Source organism: Macaca fascicularis, chromosome 7 (genome assembly GCF_037993035.2).
Source record: "Macaca fascicularis isolate 582-1 chromosome 7, T2T-MFA8v1.1".
NCBI lineage: Eukaryota > Metazoa > Chordata > Mammalia > Primates > Cercopithecidae > Macaca > Macaca fascicularis.
In genome coordinates, this window is record NC_088381.1 from 127,306,422 (window position 1) to 127,323,214 (window position 16,793).

The window sequence follows — 16,793 nt, forward strand, 5'->3', positions numbered from 1 at the left end:
AAATCTTGGGTATAGAGCTGGGTTGCACATGTGCAGAACAAATCACCATGAGAACTAGGAGAAAGTGGCTACTGTAGGAGTGAGTGGTGAACAGAGATACCTAAAATTACACTGGACTAGATGATGTCGTACATGTGATAGTCCCTCCAGAGTGCAGAGATTTCACTGAGCACCTCAGGCAATTCGTTTAAGACAACAAATACCTTCAAAATAAAAGCCAAGTTTTAAAATAAGAGCCACATGCTAGGACAAGGGACAAAACCAAAAGAGACTGACTCTAACACAGAATGACACCAAGCCTGAAAGGATTTGGAGGACCTTCTAGCAATTTAAATAAATGCTCTTTAAAACAAGACATAAAATCCAGATTCTTTGCAATGTGTCATCTATAATATTATGCATGTAATCAAAGATAACTAAACATGGAAAAAAAGGGAAGAAAAGAAAATATGACCCATAATCAAAGAGAGGGAAGTGGTAAATAAAAGCCCAACTTTATATAACCATGGTGTTTGAAATAGAAGACAAAGACTCTAAAGGTACCTATTAAAATGTATTTAGGGCTTAAAGGAAAATACGGACATAGTGGATGACATATGGAAACTAGCAGCAAAGAACTAGAAATTGTATTTGTTTTCACCATATACTTATTTTGTCTGTTCTGGAACTTCATATAAATTGAATTATACAGTATGTACTCTTTTGTATCCAGGTTTTTCTCTTTGCAAAATGCCTGTAGCATTCATTTATGTTGCTGTATGATCTGTAGGCTCTTTTTATTGCAGAACAAACAAAATGAAGTAGTTAGATGCTTACATTTAAATGTAGAATCACAGCGATTATAATAGCTACAAATGTAGACTGATACAAAAGTGTTTTTTCACAGTCCATTAGCTCAAGCGGTGTAGTAAATTATGATAGCGCTTTCCAAATGGGTGAATATTGTTTAATAAAAATCTAAACAAAATAGATATAATAAAAATTGCAATTTATAAATACAGTTGCATTTCTAGAAACTTTTTGTTTATATTAAAACCATGCTTAAAACACTTTTATCTATGCAGAATGAACTAAAGTTATGGAATTACATAATGATTCATAAATTTGTCAGCTATTTCAGTGTCTGGTGGGACATTTGAAAGCTGTATGGGATGTGAGACAATCTGTATTGACCAGTATTCTCTCACACTTTGTAGGACATCCAGAATTCTCAGACACCATTTGCTAAATGCTAGCGATGTTGTGAGACAAAAAATGCTTCCCCAAATTTCTGAAATGCTCTTTAGGGAGGAGTAATATTCCTACTGATAAGAGCTACTGTATGCCTTTTCATCACAATCTTACCAACTGTCATATTTATGTATTTTCTTTTTGAAAATGTTGAAAAGAGATGAGAAAACCAGCCAGACTGGGAAAAAAATTTGCATAAGACATATCTGATAAAGAACTGTTATCTAAAATACAAAATTACTGAAAACCCAACGAGAAAATGAACAACCTGATTTTAAAATGGACAAATGATCTGAATAGACACTTCGTCAAAGAATATATGCAAATAGAAAATAAGCATATGAAAAGATGCTCAACATTACATGTCACTAGGAAATTTCAAATTAAAACAACATAGAGATATAACCGCACACCTATTAGAATGGCCAAAATCTAATACACTAATAACACCAAATACTGGCAAAGATATGGAGCAACAGAAACTCCCATTCATTGCTGGCAGGAATGCAACATGGTACCTCCACGTTGGAAGACCATTTGGCAGTTTCTTACAAACCTAAACATATTTTTAATGTACAATTCAAGAATCATGCTCCTTGATATTTACCCACATTAGTTGAAAATTTATGTTCACAAAAATGTACATACAGATGTTTATAGCAGCTTTATTAATAATTGCAAAATATTGGAAGCAACCAAGATGCCATCAGTAAATAAGCAGATAAATAAGCTATGGTACATCCAGACAATGGAATATTAGCACTAAAAGGAAATGAGCTATTTAGCCATGAAAAGATATGGAGAAACCTAAAGTGCATATTACTAAGTTAAAGAAGCCAATCTGAAAAGGCTTCCTACAGTATGATTCCAACTATATGACATTTTGGAAAAGGCAAAACCATGGAGACAGTAACAGTAGCAGTGGTTTCAAGAGACTGGGAGAAGGAAGGGATGAATGGATGGAGCACAGAGGAATTTTGTGGCAATAAAACTCTTCTACATATTGCTGTAATTATAGATACATGTTATGACATTTGTCAAAGCCCATAGAATGTACAACACCAAGAGTGAATGAACCCTAATGTAAACTATGGACTTTGGATGATGACAATGTGTCATTGTAGTCTTATTGATTATAACAAATGTACCTCTGTGGTGGGGGATATTGGTAACAGGTGAGGTTTTGCATGTGTTGGGGCAGAAAATAAATGGGAAATCTCTGTACTTTAACTCAGTTTTGCTGTGAACCTAAAGATGCTCTGTAAAATAAAGCCCACTAAAAAAAAGTTGAAAAGATGCCATGTTTGAAGAATGTTGTCCACTAAGCACAATCTCTACTTCCTTCTTAGCTACTATTCTTGGCAGAGCTACTTGGATTAACAATGGTGTCTGGCAGAGTAACACAGAGACCATAGGAATAGACATTTTCTTGAGTACATGCAGAAGGCCAACTGGGAACTCCAAAATATTTTGTGATAGATGTTAAATTGGGTTTCTCATGGAGAATCCAGAACTAGGTCATCAATTCCATTGAAATTAGTGATAAGAGCCTGGCCTAGGTAACGACTTTGGGGTTGAAGAGGAACAGATCAGGGAAAAGGGACTTGATGATTGGCAGGTTTTAGGTGTCAAGGGTAGGAAGGAAAAGGGAAACATTTATTTTTCACTCTGTACCCTTTTGGACCTTTTCAAATTCATATCATGTGCACATATTACCTATTTTTAAAGTAATTTTTAAAATGTGAGATGGGGAAGCAGAGAAAGTAGTAAAAGAGGTTAGGAAGGAATGATCAGAGTGGTTAGTGGAAAACCAGGAAAGAGTAAAAATGTGAACACCAGAACAAGAACATTTCCAAAAAGGAAATGGGACCAACCATGATGTGATGGTTAATACTGAGTGTCAACTTGACTGGATTGAAGGATGCAAAGTATTGAACCTGCGTGTGTCTGTGAGGGTGTTGCCAAAGGAGATTAACATTTGAGTCAGTGGGCTAGGAAAGGCAGAGACACCCCTAATCTGGGTGGGCACAATCGAATTGGCTGCCAGCACTGCTAGAATCTAAGCAGGGAGAAAAATGTGAAAACAGAGACTGGCTTAGCTTCCCAGCCTACATCTTTCTCCTGTGCTGGACGCTTCCTGCCCTTGAACACTGGACTCCAAGTTCTTCCTTTTTGGAACTTGAACCAGCTCTCCTTGCTCCTCAGCCTGCAGATGGCCTATTGTGGAAACTTGTAACTGTGCAAATTAATACTTAAAAAAGTAATTAAGGTGATACTTAATAAACAGAGCCCTGTAGTTGCTCTTCTCTGTATGTCAGATCTAACAGTGGGAACTGCAGTCACTCCACTACAAAATTTAAATATATTTAAATACATACACACACACACATATATATACACACACATATATATACACACACATATATATACACATATACACACACACACACACACACACATATATATATATATATATATCTCTTTGGAGAGTTCTGTCCCTTCAAAGAACCCTGACTGATACACATTTTGGTGCCAGGAGTGGTTCCAGAGAAACAGAATATTAAGGATGGAGTTTTTTCATTGGTTTTGGGGTTTCTGGAGTTGGCTATGTAGCATGATTAGACAACAAATGCTAAGGACTCTACTTCTAATAGTATGGAGAACACTGATAGTATTTGGCATGAACTGTTTAGAGAGTTATACAAAATAAATATATTTGACACTCTTGATTCATCTTTCATGAGAGGCAAAGGGTTTAGTGACTCTATACATAATACCTTGACCATACATGGAGAACTAAGGAACATAATGAAGCTGGTCGGTTGCTTCTAAGTTTAGTGCACAAAGTGATGAAAGAAAATGATGAATTCAGGGATTCTACCTCCTGGCTTCAGAAGCAGATACTAAGCCTTAAATCTGCTAAGATTGCCCTGAATGAGAGTCTTGTCGCCTGTAGAGAAAGAACTGAAATTGTGGAAAAACAAACACAAGCTCTTATCATGCAAATGACTGACCCACAACAAAAGGTGCCTGCACAGTCTCTCCAGGTGTCTACTGTTAAAGTGAGGGCATTGATTGGAAAAGAATGAAACCCTGCAACTCAGAATGGGGACATGTGGGAAGACCCTGATGAAGCTGGGGACACTGAGTTTGTAAACTCTGATGAACCTTTCTTGCCAGAAGAAATATCCCCAATAGTGGCATGGCAACATGCACTCCTCGACCCTTGCTGCCATCAGCCTTTCCATCTTTGTCTGAGGAGATAAACTCTGTGCTGCCTCAGGATCCACTGTTGCGCTGATCCGGCAACAGTAATGGCCTCCCCTGAGGCAGTTGTCAGGCAAGATAAGGTTGATTCTTCTCAGGAGCCACCCCTAACGCCCCTGTTTGCTTCTAGACCTATAACTAGACTAAAGTCCTGGTGGGCCCCTAGAGGTGAGGTTGAGAGTATGACCTGTGAGGAGATATGCTACAGTCAAAAAGAAGCACTTGAGTTTTCTAATTTATATAAACAGATATCTAGAGAACAGGCATGGAAACGGATATTAAGGGTGTGGGATAATGGTGGAAGGAACATAGAGTTGGATTTGGCTGAATTTATTGATTTGGGCCCACTAAGTAGGAACTCTGCATTGAAAGTTGCAGCTCAGGGAGTTAAAAAAGGTTCTAATAGTTTATTTGCTTGGTTAGCTGAAATATGGATTAAAAGATGGCCCACTGTGAGCAAGCTGGAAATGCCTAATCTCCCTTGGTTTAATGTAGAGGAAGGGATCCAAAGGCTTAGGGGGATTGCGATGGTGGAATGGATTAGTCACTTTAGACCTACTCATCCCAGCTGGTAGGGTCCAGAATATATACCCTTGACCAATGCCTTGCAAAATAGATTTGTGAGGGCAGCACTTGCATCTTTGAAGAACCCTGTAATTGCTCTTCTCTGTATGTCAGATCTAACAGTGGGAACTGTAGTCACTCAACTAAAAAATTTAAATTCAATGGGAATAATTGGATCCCAAGGTGGCAGGGTCCAAGTTGTGGCACTCAACCATCAAAAGCAAGGTAGGCATAGCTACCATAATGGACAGCAGAGGCAAAGCAGCAATCAGAATAGTCTGACTTGTATAGAGCTCTGGCATTGGCTAATTAATCACTGTGTTCCTAGAAGTGAAATTAATAGGAAGCCTACTGCATTCTTACTTAATTTATATAAGCAGAAAACTTCTAGGTCGAATGGACAAAAAACTAATTTGAAATATAAAAACAGATAATCCCAGCCCCTCAATCAATTTCCAAACTTGAGATAGTTTACAGACCCAGAACCACTTGAATGAAGGGAGGACAGGTCCCCTTGAGGAAGGACCTCACTACATTACCAACAATTTATGCCATGAATCTTTCTCCCATCCTTCCCCAAGGAGACTTGCAGCCTTTTACCAGGGTAACTGTGCACGGGGGAAAGGGAAATGATCAGACATTTTGGGGACTATTGGACACTGACTCTGAGCTGACGTTGATTCCAGGGGACCCAAAACATCATTGTTGTCCTCTAGTTAAATTAGAGGCTTATGAGGTCAGGTAATTAATGGAGTTTTAGCTCAGGTCTGACTTACAGTGAGTTCAGTGGGTCCCCTGACTCATCCTGTGGTCATTTCCCCGGTGCCAGAATATATACTTGCAATAGACATACTTAGCAGCTGGCAGAACCCCAACATTGGCTCCCTGACTGGTAGGGTGACGGCTGTTATGGTAGGAAAGGCCAAATGGAAGCCAATAGAGCTGCGTCTACCTAGAAAAATAGTAAATCAAAAACAATATCACACCCTTGGAGGGATTGCAGAGGTCAGTGCCCCGATCAAGGACTTGAAAGACTCAGGGGTGGTGATTCCTACAACATCCCTGTTCAACTCTCCTATTTGTTCTGTGCAGAACACAGATGGATCTTGGGGAATGGTAGTGGATTATTGTAAGCTTAACCAAGTGGTGACTCCAATTGCAGCTGCTGTACCAGATGTGGTTTCATTGCTTGAGTAAATTAACACATCTCCTGGTACGTGGTATGCAGCCATAGACTTGGCAAATGCCTTTTTCTCCATTCCTGTCCATAAGGCCCACTAGAAGCAATTTGCCTTCAGCAGGCAAGGGCAGCAATATACCTTTACTATTTTATCTCAGGGGTATATCAACTCTCTGGCTTTGAGTCATAATCCTATTTGGAAAGACCCTGATTGCTTTTTGCTTCTGCAAGATATCACACTGGTCCATTACATTAATGACATTATGCTGATTCGATCCAGTGAACAAGAAGTAGCAAACACACTGGACTTATTGGTGAGACATTTGTGTGCCAGAGGATGGGAAAAAAATCGACTAAAATTCAGGGACCTTCTACTTCAGTAAAATTTCTAAGAGTCCAGTGGTGTGGAGCCTGTCAAGATATTCCTTCCAAGGTGAAGGATAAGTTGCTGTGTTTTGCCCCTCCTAAAACCAAGAAAGAGCCACAACACCTAGTGAGCCTATTTGGATTTATTTATTTATTTATTTATTTATTTATTTATTTATTTAGATGGAGTCTCACTCTGTCACCAGGCTGGAATGCAGTGGTGCGATCTCAGCTCACTGCAACCTCCGCCCCCCAGGTTTAAGCGATTCTCCTGCCTCAGCCTCCCAAGTAGCTTGGACTGCAGGAATGCACCACCACACCCAGCTAATTTTTGTATACATTTTTTAGTATACATTTCGTATACGTCTACGTTTTTTGTATATGTTTTTTAGAGACGGGGTTTCACCATCTTGGCCAGGATGCCCACCCGTGATCTGCCCACCTCAGCCTCCCAAAGTGCTAAGATTACAGGCATGAGCCACTGCACCCGGCCATCTGTTTGGATTTTGGAAGCAACATATTCCTAATTTGGGTGTGTTATTCCAGCCCATTTGTCAAGTGACCTGAAAGGCTGCTGGTTTTGAGTGGTGTCCAGACCAGGAGAAGACTCTGCAACATGTCCACTCTGTTGTGCAAGCTGCTCTGCCACTTGGCCGATTTGACCCAGCAGATCCAATGGTGCTCGAGGTGTCAGTAGCAGACAGGGATGCTGTTTGGAGCCTTTGGCAGGCCTGCATAGATGAATCACAACAGAGGCCTCCAGGATTTTGGAGCAAGGCCCTGCCATCTTCTGCAGATAACTATTCTGCTTTTAAGAGACAGCTCTTGGCCTGTTACTGGGCTTTGGTGGAAACTGAACGTTTGACTATGGGTAGTCAAGTCACCATGTGACCTGAACTGCCTATCATGAATTGGGTGCTTTCTGACCCATCTAGCCATAAAGTGGGTTGTGCACAGCAGCATTCCATCATCAAATGAAGTGGTATATACATGATCTGGCTCAAGCAGGTCCTGAAGGCACAAGTAATTTACATGAGGAAGTGGCTCAAATGCCCATGGTCCCCACTCCTGCCACCCTGCCTTCTCTCCCCAAGCCTGCACCGATGGCCTCATGGGGAGTTCCCTATGACCAGTTCACAGGGAAAGAGAAGACTAGGGTTCACAGATGGCTCTGCACGATATGCAGGCACCACCCAAAAGTGGACAGCTGCAGCACCTAGAGTCCCTTTCTAGGACATCCGAAGGACAACAGTGAAGGGAACTGTATCTGGTTATGCACTTTGCATGGAAGGAGACATGGCCAGATGTGCGATTATATACTGATTCATGGGCTGTAACCAATGGTTTGGCTGGATGGTCAGGGACTTGGAAGAAGCATGATCAGAAAATTGGCAACAAAAAAATTTGGGGCAGAGGTATGTGGATGAACCTCTCTGAGTGGTGTAAAACTGCTAAAATATTTGTATCCCATATGAGTGCTCCCCAATGGGTGACCTCAGAAGAGGAGGATTTTAATAATCAAATGGATAGGATGACCTGTTCTGTGGACACCATTCAGCCTCTTTCCCCAGCCACCCCTGTCATCACCCAATGGTCTCATGAACAAAGTGGCCATAGTGGCAGGGATGGTGGTTATGCATGGGCTCAGCAACATGGACTTCCACTCACCAAGGCTGACCTGGCTACGGCCACTGCTGAGTGCCCAATTTGTCGGCAGCAGAGACCAATGCTGAGCCTGTGATATGGCACCATTCCTCGGGGTGATCAGCCAGCTAGCTGGTGGCAGGTTGATTACACTGGACCTCTTCCATCATGCAAAGGGCAGAGGTTTGTCCTCACTGGAACAGACACTTATTCCCAATAGGGGTTTTTGCCTATCCTGCACATCATGCTTCTGCCAAGACTACCATCCGTGGACTCACGGAATGCCTTATCCACCATCATGATATTCCACACAGCATTGTCTCTGACCAAGGCACTCCCTTTATGGCTAAAGAAGTGTGGCAGTGGGCTCATGCTTATAGAATTCATTGGTCTAACCATGTTGCCCATCATTCTGAAGCAGCTGGATTGATAGAACGGTGGAATGACCTTTTGAAGTCACAATTACAATGCCAACTAGGTGACAACACTTCGCAGGGCTGGGGCAAAGTTCTCCAGAAGGTCATATATGCTCTGAATCGGCGTCCAGTATATGGTACTGTTTGTCTCATAGCCAGGATTCACAGGTTCAGGAATCAAGGGGTGGAAGTGGAAGTGGTACCACTCACCATCACCCCCTAGTGATCCACTAGCTTTCCCACAACATTACATCCTGCTGGCCTATAGGTCTTAGTTCCAGAAGAAGGAACGTTGCCACCAGGAGACACAACAATGATTCCATTAAACTGGAAGTTAAGATTGCCACCTAGACACTTTGGGCTCCTCCTACCTTGAAGTCAACAGGCTAAGAAGCGAGTTACAGTGTCGGCTGGGGTGATTGACCCGGATTATCAAGATAAACTCAGTCTACTACTCCACAATGGAGGTAAAGAAGAGTATGCATGGAATATAGGAGCTCCATTAGAGTTTCTCTTAGTATTACCATGCCCTGTGATTAAGGTCAATGGGAAACTACCACAGCCCAATCCAGGCAGAACAACAAATGGCCCAGACCCTTCAGGAATGAAGGTTTGGGTCACTCCACAGGAAAAAAACATGACCTGCTGAAGTGCTTGCTGAAGGCAAAGGGAATACAGAATGGGTAGTAGAAGTAGGTAGTCATCAATACCAGCTACGAACACATGACCAGCTGCAGAAACAGGGACTGAAACTGTCATGAATATTTCCTCCTTCTTTTGTTAAAAACATGTTTGTGTGTATGTATACATTTGTACTAAGAAAATATCTTCATTTTATTTCCTTTCTCCTTCATGATGTGACATAAGATTTACTGACTCCACATCAGCATTTAAGTATTGTAAACTTTATGAAATAGCATTTGGATTGGGGATTGGTGCATTTCCAGTTGTACAAAGGATAATTATATTATGTTAGGTGTAATTATGACCTTATTATTATCTTTATTTGAAGATTATGTATGATCTCAGGATATGTGTATGGGTTCAAGTTGACAAGGAGTGATGGTTAATACAAGGAGTGATGGTTGACAAGGAGTGACTTGTGATGGTTAATACTGAGTGTCAACTTGATTGGATTGAAGGATGCAAAGTATTGATCCTGGGTGTGCCTGTGAGGGTGCTGCCAAAGGAGATTAACGTTTGAGTCAGTGGGCTGGGAAAGGGAGACCCACCCCTAATCTGGGTGGGCACAATAGAATCAGCTGAAAAATGTGAAAAGACAGACTGGCCTAGCATCCCACCCTGCATCTTTCTCCTATGCTGGATGCTTCCTGCCCTTGAACATTGGACTCCAAATTCTTCATTTTTGGAACTTGGACTGGCTCTCCTTGCTCCTCAGACTGCAGACAGCCTATTGTGGGAACCCTGACTAATACACATGGTTTATGTTTGGCAAGGTCAAGTAAGGTGGCTGAGAAGTATTCATTGGATTTAGGTCATTTGTCACCTATTCTGTAGCTAATTCTGTAGCTAATAGTGAAGCAATGAGTGTAGGAGTCAGATAAAAGTGGAATGAGAAAGGAATGTGAGTTGAAATAAAGACAATATGTGAATAACGTTTTCAAATATTATTTGAAGGCTTTTTCCACTGTATTTCCTTATACACACAGGACTTCCCTTACCTTTAGGATTTTCTGAACTAAAAGAGGCTGTGCCAAAAACAGAGAGGTCTTTGGTTGGTTAAAGTTTTGGTCCTGCTTTAAATAGGAAGGTTTGTAATCAAGATAATAAGTTCAAGAGAACACACAAAGCTGTAAAAGCCAGGATGACTATCCTAAAGACTAGATAAAGATGTTTTCAGGTTGGATGAGAGGAGTTTAGAAAATCAAGGAGAGGCCGGGTGCGGTGGTTCACGCCTGTAATCCCAGCACTTAGGGAGGCGGAGGCAGGCAGATCACGTGGTCAGGAGATTGACATCATCCTGGCCAACATGGTGAAACCCTATCTCTACTAAAATACAAAAAATAGCTGGGGCTGGTGGTGCATGCCTGTAGTCCCAGCTACTTGGGAGGCTGAGGCAGGGGAATCACTTGAACCCTGGAGGCAGAGATTGCAATGAGCCAAGATCGCACCACTGCACTCCAGCCTGGTGACAGAGCGAGACTCCGTATCAAAAAAAAAATTTAGATGTAGATAGCGCTTTGAGAAGTGTCTTTGTGCCCTGTGTATTCCTGCCCACCCTTGGTGACTGGCCTGGCTAGAGAACGATGGGGCAATGAAGGCTGCATGAGCCACTAATAAGTTTGGGGCACCTGAAAGCAAAGAGGACCTGTATCTTGATTCCCATGTAGACCTCAGGAAGGCAGCAGCAAGACCTCAGAGTAGAAAACTGTTGCTTGGTTCGTTTTGTGCAGAATTTTCCATTTTGTTTTTTACTGCAACCTATAAGAAGGGGTTCATCTTATACTGAGACCTAGCACACACTCATCTATAACTGAAATGTTTTATGAACCCATACTTATTTCTACTATGTGTATTATTATTGTGTAACAAGCTAGCCCCAAATTTAGCAGCTTAATACAATTATTCTCTCAAAGCTTCTGTAAGTCAGAAACTTGGAGCAGATTAGCTGGGTAGTTCTGATACAGGTCTCTTAGGGGGTTGTAATTAAGATGTCAGCTGAAGCTGCTTCCAAGATGGCTCACTCATATGTGTGTTGGCAAGAGGCCTCCGTTCCTCACCATGTGGGCTCCTCCATAGGGCTGCTTGAGTGTCCTCACAACATGGCAGTTGAGTTTCCCCAGAATAATTGAACTGAGAAAGAGCAACAAGAAAGCCACAGTCAATACCGTTTTTTGGTCCTAATATTTAAGACATCTTCACTTCTACCACATTCTGTTCATCAAAAGTGATCACCGGCCGGGCGTGGTGGCTCAAGCCTGTAATCCCAGCACTTTGGGAGGCCGAGACGGGCGGACCACGAGGTCAGGAGATCGAGACCATCCTGGCTAACACCGTGAAACCCCGTCTCTACTAAAAACACAAAAAAAAACTAGCCGGGCGAGGTGGCGGGCGCCTGTAGTCCCAGCTACTCCGGAGGCTGAGGCAGGAGAATGGCGTAAACCCGGGAGGCGGAGCTTGCAGTGAGCTGAGATCCGGCCACTGCACTCCAGCCCGGGCTACAGAGCAAGACTCCGTCTCAAAAAAAAAAAAAAAAAAAAGTGATCACCATAACACTATTTAGGGGGAAGAAAATGCACTCTGCTAAAATCTTTCAATTTTTCAATCTCCCTAACACTTGAGGATAGCCATGTGATATAGTTCTGGCAATAAGATGTAATCGGGCATCTCTGGGAAGGTCATGTCTTCCTCATTAGAAAGGCAAAACTTTTTGGGAAAAGCCCTTATTCTCCCTTTTCTCTTTCTTGGAATGGAGAGTAGAGACCTGGAGGTGCAAGTCATCTAGCAAATGTATGTTAATATGAAACCTACCAGTCCAGGATGGAGGCCTGGAAAGCTGCATCTCTGATGGTATTCTTGGGCTGCTCCTTCCTTGACTTGTTGAGACAACCCCTAATGAGTTAAAAAAAAAAAAAAAATAAGTAATGAGTCACTAAGTACAGCTCACACTTAAGGGAAAAAAAAATTAGTTTATATCATTTGAAGGGAGGAGTACCAAAGAATTTTACAACTATCAAACTATGTGTGGTGAAATCTGATATGTTTTATTCCGTCCTACACCACTTCAGTTTGTTTTAAATGTTGGTTATAACCCATTACACTAAATTGATGACTTACCATTGGTTGTAACCCACAATGTAAATAGTCTAAAATCACTCTATTGGCAAAACTGCAGGGAAACAATTATACTCATAACTTGATGGTGGAAGTGAAAAAGGGTACAACTTATAGAGAAGGTAATGTGGCAATTTGTATTAAATTATAAATGTATTTAGCCTTTGAACCATCACTCCTACCTATGAGATTCTACCATATAGAAATACCTGCACACATACAAAATGTTTTATGTGTAAGTTGCTTCACTGCAGCATCATTTTCCAATAGTATAAAATTAGAGATAACCTGTTGATCAAAAGAAGGTGGCTACATTTTGATATTACCAAATATTTGGATATTTTGATATATCCATGCAGTGGAATACCATGAAGCTATTTAGAAAAATAATAACTTTGAATATATCATAGGTAACAATTTCCAGGATATATTGTTAAATGAAAAAAATCAATGTGCATATAGTATGCTAACTTTTGTGTAAAAGAGGGAGAAAATTAATATGCCTTTCTTTACTTTTACATAAAGAAACAAAAAATTAATAAAAAGTGGTTGCCTGAGAAAGGTGAGGACAAGGTGAATAGGGCAGATGTAGGCAAGAGACTTTTAATGTATATTTGTTGAAAGATAGTTTGGCTAAATATAGGATTCTTGGTTGACAGTTTTTTCTTTTAGCACTTTGAATATGTTATCCCTCTACCTTCTGGCCTCCACTGTTTCTGATAAGTCAGTTGTTAATCTTATTGGGATTCCCTTGTGTGTGACAGGTTGTTTTTCTCTTGCTGCTTTCAAGGTTTTTCCTTTGCCTTTGTCTCTCAGCATTTTTACTATTTTACTATTTGCTAGCTGTGTGTGTCTCTCTGTGTTTGTCTTACTTGGGATTTTCTTGAGTTTCTTGGATGTATGTAGATTAATTCCTTTAAGATTCAAATTTGGGAAGTTTTCAACCATTATTTCTTCAAATACTTTTTCTGCTCTTTTTTCTCTCTCTTTTTTTGGTAGTCACATTACACATATGTTAATGTACTTAATGGTCTCCCAAAGGTCTTTGAGACTGTATTCATTTTTTCTGCATTTTTTTCTCTCTGTTGTTCAGCTTACATAATCTCTATTGAACTATATTCAAGTTTGCTAATTCTTTCTTCTGCCAGTTCAAATTTACTGTTTAGTCCCTGCAGTTAAGTTTTAATTTTAGTTATTGCAATTTTCAACTCAAGGATTTCCATGTTTCTTTTTTTATAAATTCTATCTTCTTTACTAATCTCTATTGATGAGACATTTTCAACATGCTTTCTTTTACTTCTTTAAGCATAGTTTAAAAAATTCTTTGAACACATTCATAATGCCTACTTTAAAGAGTTTGTTAAATTTGCTATCTGATCCCTCTCATGGACAGTTTCTTCTGTTGCCTGCCTTTTTTTTCCTAGGTATGGTTCATATTTTCCTATTTCTGTGCATGTCTCATATATTTATAGTTCCTGTGGTTGCAAACTGGATGCTTTCAATAGAGAGAACCAAGGAAAAAGGCAGCTAAGAAAAACGTTCATGGAGCAACTCTGTAGCAGCTCCAGATACAGGTTTCTACTCCTCCTTCTGTGGGGCTTATTACTGTTGTCTGTTTGTTTGTTTATTTATTTGTTTAGTTACTGGACTATTTTGGGGTAGTCTTTTTGCTCGGTGTTGTGAAGCCTCTGGTGTTGTTCCTCAGAGAACACAGCCTTGGGTACGCCTACAGTCACCCTTGGAGAACAGTGGCTTTAGTAGGGCTCTGTTTGTCTCTTTTCCTGATCACTTCTAGATGTTAGGAGTCACCAATTATTTGCTAATTGCCTTATTGGTTTTGACAATGTTATAGGGCATAAATTGCTTCATGGTCTGATCCAATTGCAGGGGTAATTTTTGAGGTTAGTTTAGACCTCAAGAGAGCTCTTTTTAGCTGTCTCTTTTCTGGGTTCTCTCTGGTAAACTAGCTGCCTATGGTTTAGCTTCTATCTCTCATGAAGTTTCTAGCCTCCTCTTAATTACCACCAAAACTCCACTGTTTTTGAGAATGCCCATAGACTTGAACTTCTTCACACTTTGTTTTAAATAAAATTAGTTCCCTTGGAGAGAGCTTCAGGGCCGTCTGTTTAAAGGCCTGTCTCTACTCCTATGCAAACTCTCTGAGTCATGGCTCTGAACTGTGGGGGCAGGGATGGTGGCCTGCTTCTTTTGGAATGGTTGCTCCAAAAGTAGAGCATTGGGTGGGGGGTCATAACATCTGGTCTTCTCAGTTTGCCTGTTCAAGCATGAAGTCTCAGTCCTACAAATGAGCTTCTTTGAGAATAATCATGGCCCCAGTATTCCCAGCATGCCACACCCTAGTAAAGCATTTGCTCTATGAGTGGGAGGTAGGTAGAAGACAACCCCCAACTTCTTGGCTGCACTCACCTGGAATTTAACCTCTGCAACATGTAGCCTGAGAGATGTGAAGTTCTTGTAACCTGCTCCTCTGAGGAGAATAAGATAGTCCTGGGATCTCAGAGAAGGGAGCCTTGTGCTTTTTTCCACCTGGAATGGAGTCTCTGTCATACTGAGCTGGCAATAGGGAGAGAGTGAGTGGGTTATAATCCAAATGCCACAGACTCACTATTCTTACTGAGTTTTAGTAGATTTTCTTAATTAATGTTTCTCCATTTTCTATATGCCATTAGGACAATTTAAAAAGATTTAAAATGATTGTCTTGCAACTAATGTTCACCAGTTACACTTGTTTAATTGGGATCCACAGAGCTCTTCATTGCCATTCCAGAAGTGGAACTTCCAATGCATGTTTTATGTATAATTTTGATTTATTGACCCAACAATATCAAAATATATCAAAAATCAAAAATATCTGAAAATTTTTTTAAAAGCAGCCTGTGACCTCCTAATGGGTGTGGTCGCAGCCCTCTATGGTTCTGAGGTGGAGTCATGATTTTTTTGTGTTTAGAGAGGGGCTCCAAAGTGGTCATTTGAGCTGGGTCCTCTTGGACTTAAGTGGGAAATAATTACTCAGCAAGCCATGGATATAAGGCCAGAGACAGACTGATGGATGCCTTGGCAGATGCCAGGGTGAATGGATGACAATTGAGGACTTAGGTTCACCAGTGCATTGGCACTAATAAGCCCCTAGAACCTAGATGCTGTCATCTTAAGTTTTGCCATCTGGCAGAGTAAGATACTGAGTTGCAGAAAAATAATTACTTTCTTTCTTATACCACTAAAAGTGTAGACTAGAATTTAGATCAATTGTAAAAGTACAGGCAATTCTTTCGATGGGTTAGCTGACGGAAAGGAACTGAGGGAGAGAAAAGGAGGGAAGAATGGGAATTTTTCTTCTCAAGTGAGAGATTAGGGCATGCTTAAGTGCTCATGGCAGGGATATGGTTCAGTGGGAAGGCTAAGGATACCAGGGAACAGAAATAATAGATAGCATGAAATTTCCGAGGCTGGAGAAAAGACCAGCTTCATTATAACTGGAAAACATAGCTGAGAACTAGTACAAATCTAGTTTAGTTAGGTTCAGTGGCTAAAATATGAAGAAATGTGTATCTGATGGCTTCTATTTTCATGGAGAAGTAGCAACAAAAGTCACATTCCAAGAGGTTAGGGTTGGTTAAATGTTTGAGTGGAGAAAGTTTGAAGGGTCACAAAAGGGGGCAGAAGGAGTGAGCTGACATGTGAAAATGCTGAGATTGCCAGCAGGGTGGAAGGGGCAGGCAAGGCTATGGATTCTAAGTGCAGTGGGTACTAATTGATCTGATTCTGTAATTTTTCTCCAACGGTGTTCAGATGTGCTGGAGCAGGAATGGGGAAGTTGGATGACTGGGGTCATCTTGAGTGGAATTTTTCCAGAAAACAACTGCTCAGAAACTCTTCATATGTATTTTTTTAAAACACACACATATAGTTGTTTTCCAAATCAAAAACAAAATCTTTTCTTTTAAATGTTATGCTGTTTTCCTATCCCTTTGATAGTTGTCTTTATCTTCCTTGGCACTTTCCCAGGTTTCTCATTGTCTTTTTCAAAAGACAGAGGCAGTACAGTATAGCAGTTAAGAGACGACTTCTGGCACCAATCTGCCAGGTGCAAATCTCATGTTTAGCACTTACTAGCTGTGTGATCACATAACACCTCTGTGCCTTGGTTATCTCATCTGTAAAATGGGGAGAGTGATAATATAGTATGCCTTCATAAGATTGCTCTGAGGATTAAATAAGCTAATGCACCTACTATACAGAGTATTACCTGTTGCTGCATTATTTCCTCCCAAATGAAATACCCAAACGGGAAGCAGAATGAGACATGAAGG